The sequence below is a fragment of the Macaca fascicularis genome, chromosome 12 (assembly GCF_037993035.2).
Source record: "Macaca fascicularis isolate 582-1 chromosome 12, T2T-MFA8v1.1".
Classification (NCBI taxonomy): domain Eukaryota; kingdom Metazoa; phylum Chordata; class Mammalia; order Primates; family Cercopithecidae; genus Macaca; species Macaca fascicularis.
Genome location: NC_088386.1, coordinates 22292638 through 22319185, shown reverse-complemented (window position 1 = coordinate 22319185; position 26548 = coordinate 22292638). Strand labels below are relative to the sequence as shown.

The 26548-nt window shown below is 42.3% G+C and overlaps 1 long non-coding RNA gene across 1 annotated transcript in view; it reads right to left on the bottom strand.

The window, feature by feature from the left end:
* LOC135966524 (uncharacterized) overlaps nucleotides 1–26548 on the bottom strand; it is a 100837-nt gene that overhangs the window by 55058 nt on the left and 19231 nt on the right. The window contains exon 2 of the long non-coding RNA XR_010579858.1: nucleotides 23540–23595. This is a non-coding gene — a long non-coding RNA (uncharacterized lncRNA). The remainder of the gene's footprint in view (nucleotides 1–23539; nucleotides 23596–26548) is intronic.

Below are 26548 nucleotides of genomic sequence, written 5' to 3'. Positions count from 1 at the left end.
TCTCCACAAAACTGGTAAGAAGTAAGTAGAATTGAGGATGAGGTGCTTCTAGCCTGGCACATTATCCTGTGGGATATTATTACAGAAAAGCCTAAAAGACCTTATCTAATGTGGTCTCACAAGGTAGACTATGCCACGTCATGATCCTGAAGCTTTGAAATTGATCTTCTGGAAACACAATAAATCCATATACAGATGCTCCTCAACTTATGATGTGGTTACAACCTGAAAAAACCATCATAAGTTGAAAATATCATACGTAGAAAATGCATTTAGTACCCCTAACCTGCCAAACATTATACCTTAGCCTAGCCTCCCTTAAACATGCTCAAAACACGTGAGTCTACAGTTGGACAAAATCATCTAACAGAAAGCCCACTTTATAATGAACTGTTAGATATCTTACGTAATTATTGAATACTGTACTGAAGTATGGTTTCTACTGAATGTATATTGTTTTCACATCATCATAAAGTCAAAAAATCATAAGTCAAACCATTATAAGTTGGAGCTGTCTGTATTCAATTGCTTTTTCAGAGAGGCTGAGAGGAAAAAAAGTATCATCAACATGAATGATATTTGGAACAGTCTCAATAACATTTCTAACTAAGAAAAAATATTCTTATACCCCAAGGTTACTTGAGTCATTTGATTTATAGTCATTGGTATCCAACTTAAGGTTTTAGCTCGATTTGTATAGCGTAATGATAATTCTCTTTAATATCGGGAGAAAGGGAAGAAAGTTAACATCAAGAATTTGCCAAGTAAAATATGCCAAGGCTCAATTTAACTCAACAAACATTTACTGATCACCTACTATAATCAGGTGTCGTACAGGATGGTATAGATATAGAAATGCATAAGACAGTCCTGCTCTCAAGGAGTTCACAATCCATGGAGAGAAACAGACTCATAAGGACTTAAATACAACCTGGTGAAATAATAGATATATACACAGGATAATATGGAAATCTGTGAAAGGACATCCAACCCAAGGAAAGGGTCTTGATGAAGCATAAGAATTAGAATCATTATTAAATTCCCTGCTCCTTATAAATTCATACCCAAAAAGACTGCAGTAGTTTATGCCTCATCAAATTATTTAAAAATGATTTTATATGAGCCTTTGAATCATCAAAGCAGAAAAATTGTGTGTGTTGTGTGTGCCCGCACGTGCATGCGCATGTGTAAATGCATGCTTGGTAAATGTAAGCTTAGATAACAGGTACTTTGTACATTTAAAGCATAGGTTGACAGAATTAATCAAATAAGCATTACAACCCACACTTGTGTAACATATTAGTATTCTCACATATTTAGAGACAATCATCAACCTGCCCACACAGGCAAGAATCCATAGTAAAATGCACTCATAGATGATGTTAGTTCTGCCTCCTTCATTTCGGAACATTTGCCTTTTAGGAGAAAGAGTAGTATGCTCTAGTCTTACTGAAATGTTTGGTTTAAGTTCTAGCTTTTCTCATTGTTTAATCTCACTTTTTAAGGGAAAGGAAAATAACAATAGTTGAGTGCCTACTGTGTGCCAAATACAGCTATTTTACCTATACATTATTTTTACTGCAACTCCCCAACAAAGGTATTGATCCTAGCCCCCGTACCCACTATAGTATACACATTTTATGGGTGAGGAAATGCAGATTTGGGGAGGTTAGGCACCTGCCACAGGTGCATAGTTAGGTCTGATTTATTCTAAACATGTATATCCTGTTTTCCCAAGTACACAAAAGATTCTCCAGTGCCAGGTGTGTGCCCTGTATTTCACCTGTATCTCTCCACAGTACATCCCAGAAACAATAGTACCAGTCAATAATAGCTACACTGGGTTTCCTCTATCTCAATTTTATTAGAAATAATAACTCCTTAATCCCCACCTCCAGCCCCTGTCAACCACCATTCTACTTCCTACCTCCATGAATTTGTCTACTATAGGTCTATCACGTAAGTGGAATCATTCAGTATTTGTCCTTTTGTGCCTGGCTTACTTCATTTAGCATAATGATGTCCTTAAGGCTCATGCATCTTACAGCATATGTGAGAATTTCCTTCCTTCTCAAGGCTGACTGATATTCCATTTTATGTATATACCACACTTTATCTGTTAATTCATTCATGAACATATAGGTTGCTCCCAACTTTTATGAATAATACTGCTATAAACATGAGTGTACAAATTAAATTAATGTTCATACAGATGACTGAACACTTAAGGCTCAAATGACTCAAGTAACTCCCAAATAACAGCTAGGGAGAAGACAGAGGAATTCAAGGTGGTGAGGTAGCATATTAAATTCTAGGAGATGAAGTCCCCTCAACTGAAACATTGAGGATAGAATAAAGAAAAGTAGAAACCCAGTGCAAATGCACTCAGGGGACTACTAGTTCAAGCAGAGAAGGAAAGCTAGAATCCCAATCCAGCCAAGAGAAGTGTAATAGAGGAAGCCCTGATATACCCGGATTGGGTGTAGGGGCTGTGCATACCCAAACCCCACTGAGAAGGAGATGTGATCCATACCAAAGTAGGCAGACTACGAAGCTGAGGTCAGAGCTCTCTGCAGATAAAAACTGACTCTGCATAGATCCCTCTTTGTTTGAAGGTGAGAAAGCAGAAGGGTAAGAAATGGTATTTAGGAACAATTACTACAGAACAAGAAAAAGTAACACCTGGAGAAAAACTAAACACCTCTGAAGATGATTTACTACTGCTATGATCTGAGCATCCCCACAAAATTCATGCGTTGAAACTTAATTGCCAATATGACAGTATTAAGAGGTGGGACATTTAAGAGGCGATTAAGTCATGAGAATGAAGACCTCATGAATGGGATTAATGATCTTGTAAAAGGGCTGGAGGGAAGTAGGTAGGCCCTTTTTTGCTTTTCTGTCCCTTCTGCCATGTGAGGACACAGTGCTCCCCTCCTCTGGAGGATCCAGCAACAAGGTGACATACTGGAAGCAGAAAGAGCCCTGACCAGACACTGAATCTGCTGGCATCTTGATCTTGGATATCAAGTATCCAGCACTGTTTCTATTACTTACAAATTACCCAGTCTGTGATATTTGTTACATCAGCACAAACTAAGGCAACTACTAAAACTAGAAGAAAATTATTAAAATTGGCATTCTAATTCGAATGTCTAGAGACACAGCCTTTGTGGAACAGAACAAAAAGCCGTAAGAAGAAAGATTGAGATGTAAGAATAACAGAATAAGATGAAAATGATAACTTGAGGAAAGGTGGCAAGGGCACTATAATGCAATAGGAGGATTTAAACCTACAACAGAGGCAATGAATAACAGAAGCACATTGTATAAAATCAAATCAATGACTAAGAGAACAAACCAAGAATTATAACAGCTTATAGGAAAGAAACCAGAATAACTGAAAAACAAGAAATATCAAAAACATAATAAAGGCTGGGCCACATGGCTTATGCCTGTGATCCCAGGGTTTTGGGAGGCTGAGGCAGAATCACTTGAGGCCAGCAGTTCAAAACCAGCCTAGCCAACATAGTGAGACCTCATCTAAAATAAAAATTATCCAGATGTGGTGGTGCCCACCTGTAGTCCTAACTATTCAGGAGGCTGAGGTCAAAGGATCACTTCACTTGAGGCCAGTTCAAGGCTGCAGCAAGCTATGATTGTGCCACTGCACACCAGCCTAAATGACAGAGCAAGACTCTGTTTCAAAATAAATAAATAAACAAATAAGAAGACATTCCTAAAAAATGGAAACTGAGATTTCAAATTGAAATAATTAATTTATTTATTTATCTACTTGCTATTAATGAGTGCCTACCGCATGCCAAGTTTTGCAGGTGAACACAATTGCATTCCAGGAAAAATAACTTTAAGAAAGACCCACACCTCATTTTTACATGCTAAAATGTTTGAACAGTTAAATGAGGTTAAAAAATCTTACATATATTGGGTGCCATGTTCATTATCTGGGTTACGGGATCATTAGAAGCCCAAAACCTCAGCATCATGCAATATATCTTTGTAACAAACCTGCACATGTACTCCATGAATCTAAAATAAAAATGGAAATTTAAAAATACTTAAATTAAATCTAACATATTTCTTAGCAGAAACAAAGGGTGAAGGGGACAAAGGATGTTGCCTGGAAGGAAAACATCTGGCTGGCCTCAAATTCTCTACTGAAATAGGCTATGGAGAGACATGTCCTGAATTTTGAGAGTTATTTTGAGCTAAGAATTTTATACACAACTAAGAATTTTTGCTGATATGAAAACAACAGAAAGACATTCTTAGATACATAGGGTTCTATAAAATAGAACCTCCACAAAACTAAAAAATTTAAAGAGATACTCCAGCCAACTGTAAAATTAAATAAGTAAATCTCCTGTCTTCATCAAAATCTTAGGCTGAATACAAGTTTTTGCCCCTAGTCCTAAAACAGATTGTAGTGGCAGTAAGAAAAAGAATATATTCCTCCAAGTCCTAAGACTTGGAGGGAGGGATACCAATAGACCAAAGGTCCTAAGTTTCTGAAAGATGGAAGAAGTCAAATTGGATGAACTTGCAGAAATGCCCTGCCTGATGCATCCACTAAGGAAGGCTGCAGCGGAGCAGGCAGCCTTTCTTCTTGGATGAACTTTTCCAAGTCAGCAGCAATGCAGAACAGAAGTGAGACAAGGGACAGGAATTCAGGAATTGAAGTCATTGATTGAAGAACTGTACAGATGGCATTTGTTCATAGGCTAAAGTCACAGAAATACTCTCTGAAGAAACTAAGCAACCCAAATTGTGCAGGCTCAGGGTCTTGTGTAGGGGCTGGCAGCCTAGAGGTGAGACCATCAGGGGTCAAAGAAAAGGGTTTGCCTGCTTTCAGAGTCCTATTTGTACATCCTAATATGAAGACTTCTAGTAGATAAGACCCAACCACATAAACAGATGTGTTCTCAGCTCTCATTCAGTTCTGTACTGAGGAAATCTACCCAACTATCCATTAAGCAACAATCTATCATAAATATAAATGTATAGCCAAGGATTACCAGACATTTGGGAAAAAACAGACAGACCATAAGAAAGACAAAATAATATAAAAATTAACCTGAAAGACCTATTAATGCAAGGAAATGTTTTAAAGGATTAAAAATGTATAATTAGGCCAGGCGTAGAAGACACATGCCTGTAATCCAGCACTTTGGGAGGACTGCTTAAGGCCAGGAGTTTGAGGCCAGCCTGTGCAACGTAGTGAGATCCCATCCCTAAAAAAAAAAACATTAAAAAATTAGTTGGGCATGATGGTACACACCTATAGTTATAGCTATATATACTTGGGAAGCTGGGGTGGAAGGATCCCTTAAGCCCAGGAGTTGAGAGTGAGCTATGATCTCACCACTACACCTGAGACCCTGTCTCAAAAAAAAAAAAAAAGTATAATTAACATTAGAGAATATATTGTTCCAGATGATAAGATTATATTTCCGAAAATGGAATAATATAAGAACAGAATTAATGGAATTTAAAAATATGATAGTTGAAATATTCAGTAAAATGACTGGACAAAACATTTTAAAAATTACTATATTGAAAAGTGAAAAGTCAAAAGCTTAAAAAAAAAGAAAAGAGAACATAAAAAAGATCAATTCAAAAGGGCCATATATATCCAGTGGAAGTTCTGGAAAGGAACTTCCACTAAAAGTTTGAGACTATGGAAGTCACAAATAAATCACAGAAATAATCGAAGATTTTCCAAAATGCAAGTAATCACAGCTGATATGGTTTGGTTGTGTTCCCACCCAAATCTCATCTTCAATTGTAATCCTAATTGTAATCCCCATGTGTTGGAGGAGGGACCTCATGGGAGGTGATTAGATCATGGGGGCAGTCCCCCCATGCTGTTCTTGTGACAGTGAGTGAGTTGGCAGGAGATCTGATGGTTTTATAAGGGGCTTTTCCCCCTTCACTCTGCATTTTTCCTTGCTGCCACCATGTGAAGAAGGATGTGTTTGCTTCCCCTTCTGCTATGATTGTAAGTTTCCTGAGGCCTCCCCAGGCCTGCAGAACTGTGAGTCAATTAAACCCCTTTCCCTTATAAATTACCCAGTCTTGGGTATGTCTTTATTAGCAGCATGAGAACAGACTAATACAACAGCCTACCTAATACTTAAGAACGCTAAATCTAAAAACAAGATCTAGAATTAGGGGAAAAACAAGTTACCTGCAATGAATAGATTAAAATTTACAAACTGACAATTTATTATTGCGATTTGGAATACTAGAAAACAATGAAACAGTGCTTTCAAAGTTCAAAAAAAAAAAATGATTTTGAATGTAGGAGTCTACACTGAGCCAAACTATCAATCAAGTGCAAGAGCTACATAAGACATTTTCAGACGAGCATTACCTCAAAAAGTTTACCTTCTATAAACATTTTCTGAAAAAATTGAGACTATACCCCACTAAAACAAAGTAGAGGAAAAGATAATTATTACAGAAAAAGATACAGGATTCTGAGGCCGGGCGCGGTGACTCAAGCCTGTAATCCCAGCACTTTGGGAGGCCGAGGCGGGCGGATCACAAGGTCAGCAGATCGAGACCACAGTGAAACCCCGTCTCTACTAAAAATACAAAAAAAATTAGCCGGGCGCGGTGGCGGGCGCCTGTAGTCCCAGCTACTCAGGAGGCTGAGGCAGGAGAATGGCGGGAACCCGGGAGGCGGTGGCGGGCGCCTGTAGTCCCAGCTACTCAGGAGGCTGAGGCAGGAGAATGGCGGGAACCCGGGAGGCGGAGCTTGCAGTGAGCCGAGATCGCGCCACTGCACTCCAGCCTGGGCAACAGCGTGAGACTCCGTCTCAAAAAAAAAAAAAAAAAAAAAAAAGAAAAAGATACAGGATTCTAGAAACAGTATAATCAACTAAAAATACAATTTTTTAAAACCCCAGGCTGAGAGCTGTGGAGCAGGCCCATAAAGACATTATGTATCTCAATAAGTGGTTTGCTTTAAAAAGCTGAATGAGCTTAGGCATATGATGAAGACAGCATATGTTCTTTCAGGCAACAAGAAACAAAAAAGGAAGGTAATCATAAACTTTCAGTAAGGCAATGCATATTCCTAGAACATTATATTCCAAATAGAAAGCAAAAAAAAAAAAGGCATGATTTTGAAAAAAATCCAGTTGACCCTGAAGCTTGGAGTATCTTCCTCTGAATGGCCCAAGTTTAGTGGCATATTACATAGTATTTTCTAAGGGTCTAATAATGCTCACTAGTCCTGTATTAAATATTATAATGCTGCTGAATTTTAATTATACTAAATTAAAATGTAACATGATGCAAACGTTATAAATCTTATCAATAAAAATGTATTGGTATGGTTGGCCAGCTGAGACGTAGAGGAAGGAGATACAGTAGAAAGGGTTAAGGCACTAAATTTCTCATCTTACAAAGTATAGATTTAAAATTTTAATAAATCACAATAAGGAGAAAAGAAGAGGGATTGGATTTTTTTTTTAAGGCAATGGAAGTGAATTACATCCTCCTTTTAGTAAGATGTCAACAATTTAGTACAATTTAGGTCAAAAAATTGAGAAATTGAGGTAAATACTTATTTAGATTTATGTTTTCAGGGTGCTAACAGAACTGGGTTAGGGGATGGTATGGCTTGGATGTTTGATCCCTATGAATCTCATGTGGAAATGTAATATCCAGGGTCAGAGGTGGGGTCCAGTGGGAGGTGGACCCTGAAGGCAAATCCCTCATGAATGGCTTAGTGCCATCTCCTTGGTGATGAGTTCTCACTCAGTTAGTTCATGCAAGATCTAGTTATCTAAATGTATGTAGCACCTCTCCCCTCTCTCTTGCTTCCACTCTTGCCGTGTGATATGCATGCTCCTGTTTCATGTTTCACCATAAGTAAAAGCTCCCTGAGGCCACCCCAGAAGCCAGGTAGATGCCAGTGCCATGCTTGTACAGGCTGCAGAACTGTGAACCAATTAAACCTCTTTTATTTATAAATTACCTAGTCTCAGATATTTCTTTATAGCAACACAAAAATGTGCTAACACAGAAAATTGGTACCAAGGAATAGTGCATTGCTATAAAGATACCTGAAAATGTGGAAGCACCTTTGAAATTGGGTAACAGGCAGAAGTTGGAAGAGTTTGGAGGGCTCAGAAGAAGACAGGAAGGTCCCGGCATGGTGGAGGAGGCCAAGGTGGGTGGATCACCTGAAGTGAGGAGTTCAAGACCAGCCTGGCCAACACTGTGAAACCTCATCTCTACTAAAAATATAAAAATTAGCCAGGCGTAGTGGCAGGCACTGGTAATCTCAGCTATTCGGGAGTCCAAGGCATGAGAATCACTTGAATCTGGGATGCAGAGGTTGCTGTGAGCTGACATCATGCCACTGCACTCCAGTCTGGTCGATACAGAGAGACTCAGTCTCAAAAAATTGATAAGAAGACAGGAAGATGAGTGAAAGTCTGGAACTTCTTACAGATTGGTCAAATTGTTGTGGCCAAAATGCTGATTGAGATATGGACAGTGAAAATCAAGCTGATGAGGTCTCAGATGGAAATGAGAAACTTATTTGGAACTGGAGCAAAGGTCACCCACGTATGCCCTAGCAAAGAGTTTGGCTGCATTATGTCCACGTCCTAGGGCTTTGTGGAAATTTGAACTTAAGAGTAATGGCCTTGGGTATCTGATGGAAGAAATTTCTAAGCAGCAAAGCATTCAAGATGTTGCCTGGCTGCTTCTAACAGCCTATGATCAGATGCAGGAGCAAAGGAATGACCTGAAGTTGAAATTTATATTTAAAACAGAAACAGGATAAAAGTGGAAAATTTGCAGCCTGGCCCTGTGACAGAGAAAGAATTGAGGCAGGCAGCAGAGCAACCACTTGCTAGAGAGTTAGCATTACTAAAAGAGAGCCAAGTGCTAATATTCAAGACAGTGGGGAAAAGGCCTCCAAGGCATTTCAGAGATCTTTGAGGCAGCCCTTTCCATCACAGTTCAGAGGCCTAGGAGGAAACAATGGTTTCAGGGGCCGGGTCCAGGCTGTACTACCCTGCACAGCCTTGGGATACTGCCATCCACATCCTATCCACTTCAGCTCCAGCCATGGCTCAAAGAGCCCCAGGTACAGCTCCAGCTGCTGCTTTAGAGAGTGCAGTCTCCCATAAGTCTTTGTGGTTTCCACTAGTGTTAAGCCTGCAGACACCCAATATGCATGAGTGAAGAAGGTTTGGCACCTCCCCAGATTCAAAAGGATGTATGAGAAAGCCTGGATACCCAGGCAGAGCCCCCACAGAGAAACTACTAGGGTAGTGTTGAAAGGAAATGTGAGGTTGGAGCCCCACCGAGAGTCCCCACTGGAGCACTGCCTAGTGGAGCTATGGGAAAAGGAGCTGCTGCCCTTCAGACCTCAGAATGGTAGAGCCACTGGCAGTTTGTGTCCTGAGCCTGGAAAAGGCACAGACACTCAACTTCAACCCATGAGAACAGCTACATGAGCTGCACCTGCAAAGCCACAGAGGTGGAGCTGCCCAAGGCCTTGGGATCCCACCCCTTGGACCAGTGTGCCCTGGATACAGGACATAAATTCAAGGAATATTTTGGAGCTTTAAGATTAAATGACCACTCCACTGGATTCCAGATTTGCATGGGGCCTATTACCCCTTTCTCTTGACTGGGTTCTCCCTTTTGGAATGGAACTGTTTACTCAATGCCTATACCATCATTGTATCTTGGGAGTAAATAACTTATTTTGATTTTACAGGCCCATAGGTGGAAGAAGATGAGTCTCAGTTGGAACTTTTGGACTTTGGACTTGATGCTCGAATGAGTTAAGACTTCAGGGGACTATTGAGAAGGGATAGTTGTACTTCGCAATGAGATTTTGGGTGCCAGGGGCAAAATGATGTGGTTTGAATATATGTCCCCTCCAAATCTTATGTTGAAATGTGAATCCCAGTGTTGTAGGTGGGGCCTGGTGTGAGATAATTGGATCATGGCAGTGGACCCCTCACGAATGGCTTAGCATCATTCCCGTTGGTGATAAGTGAGTTCTCACTCTGTTAGTCCATGGGAGAAGCGGTTGTTTAAAAGTGTGTAGCACTCCCCCTCTCTCTCTTGCTCTCATCATGTGATGAATCTGCTTCTGCTCTACCTTTGGCCATAAGTGAAAGTTTCTGAGGCCTCGCTAGAAGCCAAGCAGATGCCAGGACCATGCTTGTCCAGCCTGCAGAACTGTGAACCAATTAAACCTCTTTTTTTTTTTTTTTTTTTTTTAATGAATTACTCGGTCTCAGGTATTTTTTTGTTTTGGTTTTTGAGACAGGATCTCACTCTGTTGCCTGGGCCAGAGTGCAATGGCATGGTCATAGCTCACCGCAGCCTTACAACACCTGGGCTCAAGTAATCTTCCCACCTCAGCCCTCCAAGTAGCTGAGACTACAGGCATGCACTATTTCGCCCAGCTAATTTTTTATTTTTTTGTAGAGATAGGGCCTTGCTATGTTTCCCAGGATGCTCTTGAACTCTTAACCTCAAGCAATCCTCCTGCCTCAGCCTCCCAAAATGCTGGGATTACAGTTGTGAGCTACCGCACCTAGCTTGATATTTGTTTATAGTGACACAAAAAAACAGACTAACACAGGAGAGTGCTATGCTAATATTTTAATTTCCATATACATCTACTATAATAACAATAACGTAATAGGAACTGCACATTCATCACTCTACTGGCCCAAGTGGCAATTGCCCACTGGTTCTATCCAGTCCCCGCTTAGCCCCATCTTTATCAAGGGCAAGCTTTCCCTTCAGACCATCATCTCAGCCCATCAGGGGTTATCTTTTCCCCAATCTGTATCCACAAGTTATGATTGGGACAGGGAAAAAGGCTGGATGGGCTCTCCATAGCCTTGACAGTGTTACTTCAACCCAGACACTCATGGCTAACAGGCTGACCACTGGCTGTTGGTGACAGCAATAAGCAGGACAGCTAAGTGACCTACACATGATTCCCTGATACTCTTCCCAGAAAGTCTGTCATCATTCCCAGCCACCAGCCCAACCCAGAGGGTTTCCAACTCTTTCTTCCCTACTCCTTCCTTCAAAGGTGCCTCTCCTTCCCCAATTCAGACTGATGTAGTTTATGGAAACAGGAAAATTCATTTTGAAAGCCTGCTTTCAAACTTTTTATCTGACTCTTTCATCTAACAGTTTTACAAGCAGCTTCCTTCTTTGCATCTTAGCCTCTTAGTTGCTGTTTCTGAAGTGCAAGCCCACAGATCAGAGTGCTGGGAATGGGAAAAACTCTCAGGACATGCATCGGAGACATTAATGAGTCTAGTGAGGAAGAGAAACACACAGATATAATCCAACTGTGACACGAACAACAAAAACAAGAATTGCAACACTGTGCAGATTTGAAATTCAAGAATTCTCATACCAGGTGTGGTGGCTCATATCTGTAATCCTAATACTTTGGGAGGCTGAGGTAGGAGGATCACTTGAGCTCAGGAGTTTGAGAGCAGACTGGGCAACATAGTGAGACCTTGTCTTTACAAAAAAATTTTACAAAGCAGTCCAGCATGGTGGCATGTGCATGTAAACCCACCTACTCGGAAGGCTGAGGTTGGAGGATCGCTTAACCCTGGGAGGCCAAGGCGGCAGTCAGTCGTGGTCACACCACTACCCTCCAGTCAGGGCAACAGAGCCAGACCCTATCTCAAAAAAAATAAAAAAATAAAAAGAAAGAAAGGAAGAAAGAAAAATGCTTCTACCCTACCATATTAGCTGTAAGCATATAAAAACACTTGGAATGTCTCTAGGAACCTGACATGTATCTATATCTATATATCTCTCTCTGTAGATATGAAATTATCATTTTAGGAGAGTATAAGGTTCATAAGCTTTGAGTTAAAATGTGAGTGACTTTATAGCCTTCCTAAACAAATGCTAAAATTAAATTCTTCTGGTACTGTGGATAAAGAAGACCATTTTAAAAGTATATTGAAGCCTTCCTGTATTTTCCTCTTTCTCTTCCCCTTTTCCCCCTTTCCATTCTGACCTGAAGAATTCACTCCAAAAGCCCCAGATGGAAGAGAAATTTGCAAAGCCCCAGAGTGAAGTGTTGTAGCCTTCCCAGGGTGCAGACAGCATCCCCATGAGTGTGTGGGGGTGTGAGGAGGGGAAAGAGCGGAGAATAGCAGGATGCTTTGTAGAGCCCAGGTGCAGTGAGGAAGGAGAAGGAGAAGGAGAAGGGGTGGCAGCCCAACCCAGCCCAGCCCAGCCCAGCCTCTGATTCTGGAGACTTAGTGCAGCCAGGAGGGTGGTGGTGCAGAGAATCAGAGCCCTAGCTGCATGAGGAGGAAGATCTTGGGTATATGTGAGGGGCAGCCCAGCCCATACCGTCAGAGTCTGGGCAGGGTAAGAATGATATCTATGTAGGAAAGAGGTCCAGTGTGGGGTGTCAGAGCCCAAGTGGAGTGAATAGAACAGCCAGGCAGAGGGCCAGAGCATCAGAAGACACACACGTGGGACGAGGGACATCTGTGCAGTCCAGAGCAGTGGCAGGTGTGGCACAGTGTCGGAACCCAGCAGGAAGAGAGGAGGGTGTCTATGCAGAGTGGAGTGGCCATGGTGAGGGAAGACTGGTGTAGATTGGGAGGCTGATCAAATATATAACATAGTAAAGAGATTGGGAATCATCTCTCTTACCATCACGGCAGAAAGCTACAAATACAGAAACAGAGAAAACTAGAATAAACTCTGTGGTATTAGACTGGAATTGGAGATAGCAGTGTGAACTCATAGTCTTTAATATGTATAGCTAGATATTGAAGCAAATATAGATATAAGTGTGTTTGCATGTGTATGTACACGCACATACATATAGTCTCTAGCTCTGTCCACTGAGTGGGTCTGGAAGCAGTAACACCCCAGTAGCAATGAGAACATCTAGTGCCCAGATCTTGATTTCGAAATATCATCTGCCACTAAAACAAAAGAAAAGAAACAAAATGAAACTAGGGCTCCTTAGGAAATAGCTGATTCTAGGGCTGGGGCAGAGAAAATGTAACATGATCCTGGAATATCTTTTTGCACCAGAAGGCAAGGGAGGGCTCAGCAAATGAGGACACGTGAAAAGGACACAGAAACAAGCTTGAAAGGGCTTCCACTACCCCAATCTGAGACAGTTTGAACATAGGGATAATGATAGTAATGGATTACAACCCATTTAATAAAACAGAAATCCATGAGTCCCATGCCCAAATAAACAAATGAATGGAGGGATGGACAAACAACAAATAAATAAATGGAAGGTTTAATAAGGAGTATATTTACATAATCTCAACATTTCTCACCACAAAATACTTGTTAATTACAGAATGAAAATATCAGCTGCACAGTGGAGAAGCCTGATGGGCTTAACCTTCATCAAGTTACCAAAGTAAACATCATGAGAAATGAGACATGAAATTGAAATCATCCACCACCTGATGGGATACAATGAGAAGATCTCAGCATCACACTCATGATATTTCTGCTAGAAGTGCATCACCTGAATCTGATCATGAGGAAACATGAGACAAAGGCAAATTGAGGGACATGCTACAAAATCACTGTCCCGTCACCTTCAAAGATGTCAAGGTTATAAAAACCTAGAAAAGATTAAAGAACTGTTTCAAGCTAAAGGGTTTTGAAAGGACAAAACAAATGCAATGGGAAACTCCGGCTGTCATCCTTTTGCTATGAAGGACGTGAAAACTGGGGAAATTGGCAGAATGTAAATGCATTGTGAGGAGTAGAGGCAGTAATGCCTCGGTATTAATTTCCTGATTTTGATTGTTCTATTGAGATAATATGAGACACTCTACAAAATGAGTGTTCATCAGGATCACCTAGAGGCCTTGTTAAAAGATGCAGATTGCTGGACCCTATATCTGAGTTTCTGATTCAGGAAGTCTGCAGTGAGACCCAAAAATGTGTGTCTCTGAAAAGTTATCAGGGAACACCAATGCTGTTGATTCAGAGACCATTTGAGAGACACTGATGAAGGAGAATATTTGTATTTATCTTTTTAAAAGCATACTGCCTTCAAGAGCCATAGGATGTTGTTCAGCAATTTACTCTCAAGTGGTTCGGGAAAAGAAAAGTTATTTGTAATGTACTTGGAAGTTTTGTTTAATTTTGAAACTGTTTCAATAAACAAACAACCTCATTGATTCCAAAGCCTTCAAATCAGAATTTAGGAAAACTGGACAGCGAGGCTGTTGTGAGTGAGCACTGCCAAGTATGCCCTTTCTTAACAGGTATGGCAAAGTAAAGTAAATGAGACAGGATGGGAGCCACTTAAGATACCTAAGAGAACACATTTTCAGGTTGTTAAGCACTCATTGACAACTGATATGCCAAATGCAAACACTCCATCTCTAAACACTAAGGTAGGTGTCCCCTATGAAGCACCACTTTGAGTTTTCAGTGGCCATTTCTCTTCATGTCTCCACATTTCCCCTTTTCCATTTTGCTGCTGCCTCTAGTTCTAAATTAGAAGATTAAGAAACACAATCCAATGAAAGGGTTGATACTCTTCCTAAAAATCATTTGATACTGTGGTAAGGGGTTGGCAAGAAAATAAAATCCAACCATTCTTTAATCTCCTACCTTTCCAAAAGGTGTGCTGATCCCTCTGCTTACCATTCATGTGAACTTATCCCACTTACCTAACCTCTCTGTGCCTCAGTTACCTCATCTGTAAAATGGGCATAGAAATAGTACCTATACTGACTGGAGTGTAATGAGGATTAAATAAATGTAATGGAGACTTACAATGTCTAACATATTGCAAGCCTTTAATAAATGTTATATGCTATTGTTGTTTCATTTTGTCAAAATGAAATGTTCTTTGGACTTGAGAATTGCCATCCCAGCACCCACCATACTCCCCTTACCACTTGATATTTGAAGCTAAAGACCTCTGGGTAGAAATTCAGCAAATTTGCTAGAAACTAAGGAGTTCCCAGGAGAGAAGATACCAAGATGCTGAACCATGTTTCTCTTGAGGTTCAGTATTTTTAGAATATCTTTAATGGTTCTAATGGCTCCAGCTCAGGTTAGAGAGGCAGCAAATTGCGGTGGTAGGAAGTTGGTACTCTGAATATACATGCTAGAGTTTGAATCCAGTTTCTACCATTTGCTGTCTGACCTTAAGTTACTTAGCCTCTGTGTGCCTCAGTTTCCCCTTTGGTAAAATAGGGAAAATGGTAATAGTATCTACTTCATGGGGCTGTTGGGAAGATAAACAAGACAATTTATATCAAGTGGTTGACATAGTGCTTGACATATAATAAATACTTAATAAAATGTGATTGCTATTGCATTATCATGAAACCACCATTGCAAAATTATTAATATAACTGAGACAGTGAAAGAGATTTGACCTAACCAACTCCATCTTGCTTCTAACCTTCAAGCTGTCCTCATTCATTCCTGGGCATAGGCCAAACTAACTTTGGGAGGAACTTACTTTGTAGTTTATAGTTTAAAACAAAGACCGTAAATTACCAAAACAAACCCCCTTCTTGCCTGGGGACTAGACTGCCTTTGATGGACTAACAAATTAGCCAAAAGATTAGAAATTATGCTTTTGGAGTCACGCAGCTGGAGGCTACAAGATTCTGACCCTCCCCACATTGCTCCTGGGGATAATGTCACTCTTTGTAAAACCTAAAACCAGTGCTTGAGATATTTTGCAGACTGGGCACTTGATGGATCAGGTGGCACCACCCAGATAAACTGGCTCATCTGATCTTGTGGCCCCCCCCAGCAACTGACTTAGTGCAAGACAGCACCAACTGCCTATGATTTCATCTCCAACCCAACCAATCAGCACTCCTGACTCACTGGCTGACCCCCTTCATCCACTAAATTACCCTTAAAAACTCTAATCATCGAATGCTAAGGGAGACTGATTTGAGTAATAATAAAACTCCAGTCTCCCGCACAGGCAGCTCTGCAGGAATTACTCTTTCTCTATTGCAATTCTTATCTTGATAAGTTAGCTCTAAGCAGTGGGAAAGGTGAATCCATTGGGTGGTTACAATCAGTGGACAAAAAAGAGCAACAAATGTCCTCTGGGGTAGTCATGAATACTGTTTGACACATATTTCTGTCTAATTTCTGGGCATAAGGTGTGGCCATGTGACTCGTTCTAGTCAATGACATGATGTCACTTCTGTAGGAGAGGGAAAAAACTTTTTCTCTGTTCTCTTACATTCAGTGCCTGGAGCCTGGAAATTAAACTGACAAAAGGCAGGTTAACAAGAGAAACATTTTATTTCGTATGCTCACAGGAGCTTTACAGAAAAGAAAGAAAGGCTTGGGAGCTTATATACCATGTTAACAAAGGGCAATAAATTTTCAAACAGTGACAAGAGAGAGGAAAAAGGGTCTGGGCTTCTAGGGGTTATAAATTGTGTGAAAATAAATATATGGAAGAAACTAATGGAAGATAAGGTTATGTTAGTAATGTTGGTTATGCAGAGTCATTGGTGAGTCTCCAGTGATAAGAGTTGGTAAATCTCTGGTGATTTAAGATTGTTCCCCTTTTCCTGGTATGGGAGAGAGGAGGGGGAACACCTTCACAAAGGAAAATGTATGTCCTGCTTTTAGAAAGAAAGGGTGGAGGAGAGAGGGTTCCTCCTTTGTCTGCTATTTCTTAATTGCCTTCAGATCGAAATAATTCTTATGCCAAAGTAGCCATTTGGGGGTAGCATATTCAGATCCCCTTCACCTCTAAGCTGAAACATTTAGTTACCAGTGCAAGTCCCTCCAGAACTCTTCCCTTTGGTACACTGACCAATGTAAGCCAAAAATAAAAGTCTGAGTCCCCCAACTGACTGAATGGACCCTCTCTGGACCAAGAGAAACCTGAAAGACTGAATTCCTGCCCACGGCAAAAAGGAAAGTCAGACACACCTCAGCATACTCCCTCCTTTTGGAGTTTGGCACTACTGACAGCATTAAGGTTAAAATAGAGATCCTAAGACTGACAAAACAGACTCCGTATAGCAATAAAATATACCATATTTCAACCTGACTCTGGTATAGCATCACATGAGAGCAAGCCTCGAAAACAATAAAAATATTTTATCCCCAAATATATTTCTTTAACATATTTTGAAGTAGCCCTGCAAAACCATCTCTTGTGGGAGAAATTTGCATCTGTGGGGAATCTCCTCCTTTTTCTAGGTCTTTTCTGGATCCAGGAAGGATTTAACTAAGAGTCTGACACCTTGTAAGGTCTGAAGAGAGATATTTACCATCTATTCTCTCTGGAAGTCTGCTACTTAGGGGCTTTGTCTGCATAACAAAAACCTTGACTTCCATACCCTGCCTCCTTATCTTAAGCATTTCTTTCTACTGATTTCAACTGCTTAGGCAAATCTTAACTCTTTCAATCAATTGCCAATCAAAAATCCTTTAAATCTACCTATGACCTACCCTGCTTTGAGATGTCTCACCTTTCTGGGCCAAACCTATCTATACCTTACATGTATTGACTTATGTCATTGCCTGTAACTTCTGTCTCGCTAAAATGTATAAAACCAAGCTGTAACCTGACCACAACAGGCACATTTTCTCAGGACCTCTTGAGATTGTACCCCAGGTCATGATCACTCACAATGGCTCAGAATAAACCTCATTAAATAGTTTACAGAGTTTGGCTTTTTGCGCCTATATCAGCAACTTTCTAGGTGGTGGCTGCTCAGTCAGCTTGGGGCCCTGAGTAATTCCAGTAAAAGCAGAGCTACTCCTGTGACCTGCAAAAGGCACATAGTGTGAACAAGTACAAGGAATAAACCTTCGTTATTTTAAGGCACAGAAATTTGGAAATTGTTTGTTACCACAGCATAACCTACCCTATCCTGACTGATTGACTACAACTACCACCACCCACGGCCAAGGGAAGGCTCACCTGGCAAGAGGAGGAAATTAGTGTCATTGTCTTGGGCTGGGGTTAGAGGTTTCTTTTTCTGATCATAGTGTGTGGCTGACACTGAATACCCTCTTCTTAATCAATAGACATTGTATTAGTTAACAAATTATCCCAAAGCTTGGTGGCCCATATGCATAGATCACCACAGAATACAATCAATACTGAAAGCTGTATCTCCCACCCCTCCCACCTCCTGTGCCCACCCTCCTTCTCTATTGAATGTATACTCTCTAGCACATGAGGATAATACAAAATGTCAGGTGTAAGTCAAGTTGCTGTTAAAGAAAATACAAAAGAAAAGCTTACTGTGTCCTAATGCTTACAAAAGCACATGGATAAAGACCACTGTCAAAAACAGGTACGCACAAACCTGTGGGGAGAGCGCGTGAGCCATGCCTGCATCCTGCGTTGGTGGAGAAAACCAGCACTTCAATATACTGTGCCCCAGAGGCTTCCTTCTTTCTTCATCTGCCCATCTTCCCACGGATGTTTCAATTGCTTATTTCACGCGGCTCCTAAAGATGTTTTCAACATAGTCTTAACAACCATCACGTCAATACGTTTTAAAAGTAATTATAAGAAAGGGGCAGCCAGAGAATGTGCTGTCCACGCTCTCCTGCTACCCCTTTGGCTACATTCTAGCCTCCAAACATTGTCCCAGAAAACCTTTGCATCTAAGTGGGCAAGGCCAACAAGGGGCCTAATTTAATATCCAGAATTCTGGAACCAGAAAGAGATGCTGAACTCCAAAAAATGCCAAGCAAGAAGCTGCATCAAAATGATTTAATATTAACAAAGCTGACACCACACCACCCCAAGGAAAAAGATGGCTATTTAGCATTTCCTCCTCTCCTCAATTCCACACACAAGCAACTGCTTCAGGAAAAACAGACCCAGGAATCTCTGGCATATTCTACTTCCAGATAGCCTGCCACCCCCACAGGCAGTGTTTCCAATCAGGGTTTGAGTGAATGGAGATGATAAAGTTCTTCCCTAGAGATAAAGAGGCTTCATTTGCAGAGAAATGGAACAGGAGGAGAAAGGAATGGTAAGAATCGGCAGTTTGTTCCCCAGGCAGGGTTAACAAAAATCAGTTAAAGCCACCACTTCAAGGTTAAGGCAGGAGACAAACAGACATGATGCTATAAATACAGTGTCCCTTTGGGCACCGAGGCATGGATCATAGCAAGCCCAGGGCTACATGAGACATGGTGGGTGCCCATCGCTCTGGGGCCTGATGGATTGACAGGCAGACAAATATGAAATGCAAACCTCTCAGCCAGGCCCTGCCTGGGTGAAATCTCATTAAAGCACACATCAAAGATTGCACGGCAGGGGCAGAAAGTAAAACGCAGAGCCACAGCCAGCCTGGGCGGTAAGAAAGGATGGCCACAACATGATAAAGAAGCTCAGAGGGGTAGCATTAGTCAGGAACCATGCCTAGCTGCCCACTTGCCTTCAACAACTCAGCAGACTTGCCCCAGAGCCATCCTGTTTCACCACTTTGGGAGGACTGCATAAATTAATGTCTCAATATAACAAGAACCACCTCGCTCACCATGTGCCATCTACCATGCCAAGTGCTTTGTGTGTATACTCTCATTTCATTATCCCAGGGGCCCAATAAGGCAGGTCTCACCAATCTCACTTCACAGATGCAAAACCTGGAGATCAGGAGAGTTTAGTCACGTTCAGGATCACATAGTTGGTAAAGCCAGGGTTTGAATTCAGATTATTTCCAACTCCAAAGCTTATGCTTTTATCCCCAGTGCTGCTATTCACAGCTCTTGCAGCATCCCAAGGAACCTGGGTCCTCCCAGCCATCACTCTTCATGGTATCTAGGCAGGAAGAGCACACACAGGCTGCTGCTCCCCTCCCGTGCTCATTAGTCAGGAGTTCATGGCCATGCATCCTGCTGGGTTCAGCCTCCACTGCAGAACCCTGCTGAGAGCCATGCTTGTAAGCAGCTGCTGCCAGCCCATCTGAGGGCTGCATGAGCAAACATAATGGACACACTTGGTTAGTAGTGGGTGAAGTGGAAGTGGAGGCCAGCAAATGCCATTTTCCTCATAGTGGGGAAGACAGTATCTCTGAGAAAAAGATACTCCTAACCCCCTTTGCCATGTGTGTCCCTCTCTCCATTCCCACAGCTGTCAGCCTGGATCCTGGGCTCTTTGTCTCCCTGGACCACGCTGTGGCCATGTAAGTCCTAGCATAAATCCAAGCACGCTTCTCTCTAGCTCATCCTTCAGGGGGTCCCCAGTGCTCCAGGGGGAAGGGAATCCTCCTTACCTAGAAACCTCCTCCCAAGAAAGGCCCTTGGCTGCCTTGGCCACCTGGAGAAGGCCCTCTCTGCTTACAAGATTCAGATCAAGGATGTGGACAGATATACACCAAGTTATTGATATTGATGACCTCCCAAAGTTGAGATTAAAAGAGGCTAGAGGCAAATTGTCAACACTGCAATTATTCAGCTCTGAATTGTTTACATATTTATCATGGTTTAAAAAGTCATGACAGAATCAAACAGTAAAAAGCATATAAAGGTGGAAAAATGATATACATTCCCAGATACCCACCTGCTCCCCACCTGGGTGTGTAAGACTCAGCATCCAGAATTTTTGACTGCACTTTTGCTGCCCCGGTTAGATTTCTCACTCCTTGAAAGCAAGAACCCTCTTTCACATCACTGAATCTGTAGCATGACTGTCACTTATTAAAACCATTTGTTGGCCGGGCACGGTGGCTCAAGCCTGTAATCCCAGCACTTTGGGAGGCCGAGGCGGGTGGATCACGAGGTCAGGAGATCGAGACCATCCTGGCGAACACGGTGAAACCCCGTCTCTACTAAAAAAAATACAAAAAACTAGCCGGGTGAGGTGGCGGGCGCCTGTAATCCCAGTTACTCGGGAGGCTGAGGCAGGAGAATGGCGTAAACCCGGGAGGCGGAGCTTGCAGTGAGCTGAGATCCGGCCACTGCACTCCCGCCTGGGCGACAGAGCGAGACTCCGTCTCAAAAAAAAAAAAAAAAAAAAACCATTTGTTTTCTTAGAATCATGTTCACCACCTGGCTGATGTCCTCGCTCATGATAGTTAGGAGCCTGTGCAAGGGACTACCCAAAGCCACCAGAGAATCCTCCAAAATAGAGCTAATAACCTAAACAAGAAAGATCAGACCAGTGGGATCCGTGAAACAGTACAGGACACATGATCCATTTCTTCAATAAACAGCACAGGGGAGAAAAAGTTTCTTAAAAGAGACTTAAGAACTTTAACAACCAAATTCAGCGTGTGCATATTTTTCAGATCTTAAAAAACCAACCCCAAAGAGACATTTGAGACAATTAGGGGAATTTGAACAATGATGGGGAATTGGAGGGTTTGAAGAATCACTGTTAATTTTGTTAGGTGTGATAAATAGTGATTATGTTAAAAAAAAAAAAAAAAAAAAAAAAAAGTCTATATTGACATCTGTAATTCCAGCACTTTGGGAAGCCGAGGCAGGCAGATCACTTGAGGTCAGGAGTTCGAGACCAGCCTGGCCAACATGGTGAAAGCCCATCTCTACTAAAAACACAAAAATTAGCTGGGCATGGTGGCATGCGCCTGTAATCCCAGCTACTCAGGAGACCCACTTTAACCTGAGGTGGAGGATGCAGTGAGCCGAGGTCGCACCACTGCACTCCAGCCTGGGCGACAGAGACAGAGCAAAACTCTGTCTCAAAGAAAAAAAAAAAAAAACACAGTCTATACTGGATATGGGTAAAATCATGTCTAAAAATTGCTTTAAAATAGTCTAGCATTTAAAAAAAAAGAGTACCAGGATAAGCAGATGAACAAGATTAGGAAAATGTGTTGCTAATTGCTGAAGCTGGATGAGCAGTTATGGGGTCTTGATTCTGCTCTCTTTTTATGTCTTTTGAAAGATTTTCACAGTGAAAAGTTTTAAAAGTAAACTTAAATGAGCTTCTAATTTAACACTGTGTGTGTGTGTGTGTGTGTGTGTGTGTGTTCACACAGAGACACATATAGTCCATGAACTGTCTGCCTCAGAATCACCTGGTATGCTTGTTAAAATGCAGATTCTCCAGGTTTCTCTGACACTCCCACCCACCCCCAGGCTCTAATACACCGGTGGTTCTGGCAGGAGGATTCCACTAAGAATATCCACAAAGCCTACTTGCCAGGAGCAGGCTCAGTATACACCCAGAGTCCTGTGTTATTATTGGCACTGCCCTTTCCCCTCAAGAGTGTCCCAGTCCAGACAACATTGCAGCTAGTCACCCAAGTCAGAGTGAGCCATGCTGTTTCATGTTTTCCTCTCTTGCTGCCCCCACCTGTATCTGCTGAATCTCACTTACCTACCAAAGCCCAGCTCAAACACAGCCCCCAAGACCTTCGCTAATTACTTCAAGTGAGATCATTCCTCCACCCTTTAAACCACTGACCTGCAGCCTGAGAGCACACAGTGCTGTCCTCTAGCATACCTGCCGGGATGGCCATCCTATGCTTGTGTGTCACTAGCCAGAGAACTCTTTAAAGGCAAGGACCAGGCCAGGTGCATTGGCTCATGCCTGTAATCCTAGCCTTTTGGGAGGCTGAGGCAGGTGGATCACCTGGGGTCAGGAGTTCAAAACCAGCCTGGACATCATGGCAAAACCCTGTCTCTACTAAAAATACAAAAATTAGCCAGGCATGGTGGTGGGTGTTTAAAATCCCAGCTACTCAGGAGGCTAAGGCAGGAGAATTGCTTGAATCGGGGGTGTGGGTGGGTGGGAGGCGGATGGGGGTGTGGAGGTTGCAGTGAGCTGAGATCACACCACTGCACTCCAGCCTGGGCAAAAAAGTGAAACTCCATCTCAAAAACAAAAAAACAAACAAACAAAAAGGCAAAGACCATGCCTTATGTACCTCCTTCTCCCCAATGCCTAGCACAGAATGGATGTTTAGGAAAATGTTTATCCAGTGAATTATTAAACAAAGGAATTAATAAATAAATGACAGTCACTACGCTGGGCATCTCATGGAAACGTCTTTATTTAAATTCTTTTTTTTTTTTTTTTTTTTTGAGATGGAGTTTCGCTTTTGTCACCCAGGTTGGAGTGCAGTGGCACGATCTCGGCCCACTGCAACCTCTGCCTCCTGGGTTCAAGCAATTCTCCTGCCTCAGCCTCCCAAGTAGCTGGGATTACAGGCGCCCACCACCACTGACTAATTTTTTTATTTTTGGTAGAGATGAGGTGTTACCATGTTGGCCAGGCTGGTCTCGAACTCCTGACCTCAGGTGATCCACCTACCTTGGCCTCCCAAAGTGCTGGGATTACAGGCATGAGCCATCGCACCTGGCTAAATTCTTATATATCATCATGATTAGTGGCCCCAACCTTTTTGGCACCAGAGACCAGTTTCATGGAAGACAGTTTTTCCATGGACTGGGGGTGGGGGTGATGGTTTGGGATGATTCAAGCACACTGCATTTATTGTACACTTTATTTCTATTATTATTACATTGTAATATATAATGAAATAATTATACAACTCACCATCATGTAGTCAACGACAGCCCTGAGCTTGTTTTCCTCCATCTAGATGGTCACATCTAGGGGTGATGGGAGACAGTGACAGATCATCAGGCATTAGATTCTTATAAGGAGCATGCAACCTAGATCCTTCATATGCACAGTTCACAATAAGGTTTATGTTCCTATGAGAATCTCATGCCATCAGTGATCTGAAAAGAGGCGGAGCTCAGGCACTAATGTGAGCAATAGGGAGTGGCTGTAAATACAGATGACGCTTCTTTCACTCATCTGCTGCTCACCTCCTGCTGTATGGCCTAGTTCCTAACAGGCCACAGACCTGTACCCGTTCGTGGCCCAGGAGTTGGGGACCTCCGGTCATGATGAAATGTTAGGCTGTCTTAATTTAAAATTACTAGTGTAAAATCTGGGTAAAACATTGGGGAAATTTGATACATTATCTGGCAGAAAGAGATTAGAATTCCAAAAATCATGTGTACATTAACTGTAAGTATAAAAACATATCTTTATATTATTATTTTCATAAGAACAAAAACCAAAAGGTAATACGCAAACAAAAAAAAAGTAGTAGGGATCTAGAGGGCTGCAGTTCGGCTTTCCAAATATTCTTGTTTGTATTCCTTAATAAGAAAGAAGAAGAAAGAGGGGGGCAAAATGGAGATTCCAAACTGTTTTGGTCTGGTCGTAGTTAACCTGCAAGACTAATTCGAGCGCCACAGATCCCTGCCAAGGCCTCCATCCACCGGCCCAATGGGGAAAGTCTCCATTTCCTGTCCCTGGGGTGGGAGGGCAGGGCGGGGAATGGAAAGGGGGTCATTTTCCACACAGCACACAGGGCTTCCCGTAGCCTGATCAAGTCTAGCAAGACCTGCCACCCCTAAGACAGGGAAGTCTTAATAAATGTACATGCTCTGCTCTCCCTATGCAGGCGAGTGCACACCAGCTATTTAAAAGAACAAAGAGCTTAAACAGTCACTTTGTTTCGACTGAACTGGAGCATTCGGGGCTTTCTATTCATCCTACAAGGAGCCTGCTCAACTATTAACAGATATCAATCTAGTAAATTGTGCAGCAAGCACCATTATTTTCTTCTCAATCTATTTTACCTGCCACATTTCCCAGGAGCAGATTGGAAAATATGTGGTAATTATATATTGATATAGTGTGGGAACAGGTTATATACGGACCTTTTGTACCTAGCTTCCTTATTAACCAGCTAAAATGTGCTCTGTGGGATCCTTCTTTGCTCTTTAAGAAATCTCCTGAGCTGAGCTCTTATTCCGCTGTTTATTATTTTCTCCTAAACTGTGAGCTTTACAAGGACCTCACATGAACCACACCGAGATGGGACTTTGAGGCACAGCCCTGGTGTCCTCCTTGCTGGGCAAGGATTCAATCCAAAGCCAGCCTCCAGCTTCAGTGAACAGGTGACATCCACACAAAGACACAAGCACAGCTTCACCAGGTTGGCTGCTTACTTCCTGCACCACCTAATTAAGAAAGAGTTAGCCAGCATGAAAAGTACTTATTAGGAAGCAGTACACTGGATCATACTTGTGGGCTTTCAGAAGAAATAAATTACTTTTTTTTTTTTTTTTTTTAAGGAACATAGCAACAAGTTTCATGGTAGGCTTTCCTCACCAACACTAACGATAATAGTACCCAGCGAAGAAGCTACAGGAGACGGTGAATGGTCACCTCTGGGAACTTTAATGGTCTTTACTTGGATGATTCTCTGGAATGTTTAAGCAGAAGGAGGGAGAGGCAGCTAGCCTCATGTCAAAGACATTCACGGTGAGGGGCAAGGAGGAGAGCAAGTGGTGAGCCATGAGCACTTTGGGCCTGCTTTCTGGGGTCAGGTGATCTATGTGAATCTCAGCACTAAGAGAAAGTGAAGAGGTCATGTAACCCACGTACCAAGGGCCTGCTAGCCTGGTTCCAAGGTTGTCCTGTCACTCAGCATGTCCTGTGGGCATGATGACGCCAAATCCCAGCTGGGGCCAACTCTTCCCAGCTTCCCTGACCTCAGGGCCACCCATCAGACGTGGCAAATGACAGGTCACTGAAGGGGGCATCATCTGACCTGGGCTCTCCCAGGACCTCTGACGCTCCACTAGCAAGTTGACCTTCTGCCGGGCTTCTGTCTTTGTGCCCTTTCTAATCGGAAAACGAGAAGGGAGGGATACAGTGTGAGATCATTTAGGTCCCATCCAGCTGGAACCAGGAACCGCATACAGGAAAACCCACTGAAATCAGCTGCCTCTCGCTAGCCTAGTCTCGTCTATATGGCTCTCTTGTCAAAAGATATCCCGAGGAGGCTGAGCTGAATGACTGCACAGGGAGTAGAGCTGACTTCTGACAGGCAGACCTGAAAAGGGCACAGAGCAAAGAAAACTTGCCCGTGGACGTGGGACTCTGCCAACTAAAAATTCAAGTCCAGAATTCATCATCTAACTCACTAAATACAACCTTTGCCAACACCACCCCATGACCCCCCCAAAAATAAAAACCAACCAGTGTAACTGTAGCAATAAAGTAATTAGGGAAGCACACTCTCTCTAAAATGAAACCACCAATACTGTAACTTCCAGCTAAATTTAATTACTGTCTAATTTTCTTTATAATAGATGACCTAGTTTTCGGACAATATTCTCAGAAAAGAGATTATATGTGGGTGTAAAAATCTGCCCCATCTTGGAAAAGCAGAGAGACCATTTACTGGCCTCGCCGAATCCATCCAGATATAAATATGTGCAGGGCGAATGGATAAGATGCAGCCCCGCTGAAGGAACATGCTCTGTTCTTACACAAAGGCTAAAACAGCAAAGTGGTCCAACGATTATGCCTCTAACAAAAAGCAATTCCACAGAGACCCACGAGCTATTTGTCAGACTTGCCGACTGACTTCCAGAGGCCAGCCCTGAACATCTTGTAGGAAGAGCCAGGCTGTGTCTCTGCCCGTCACCTCCTGCATGTGCAGACCCCACCCATGCACCCCAATTCCCAGGTTCC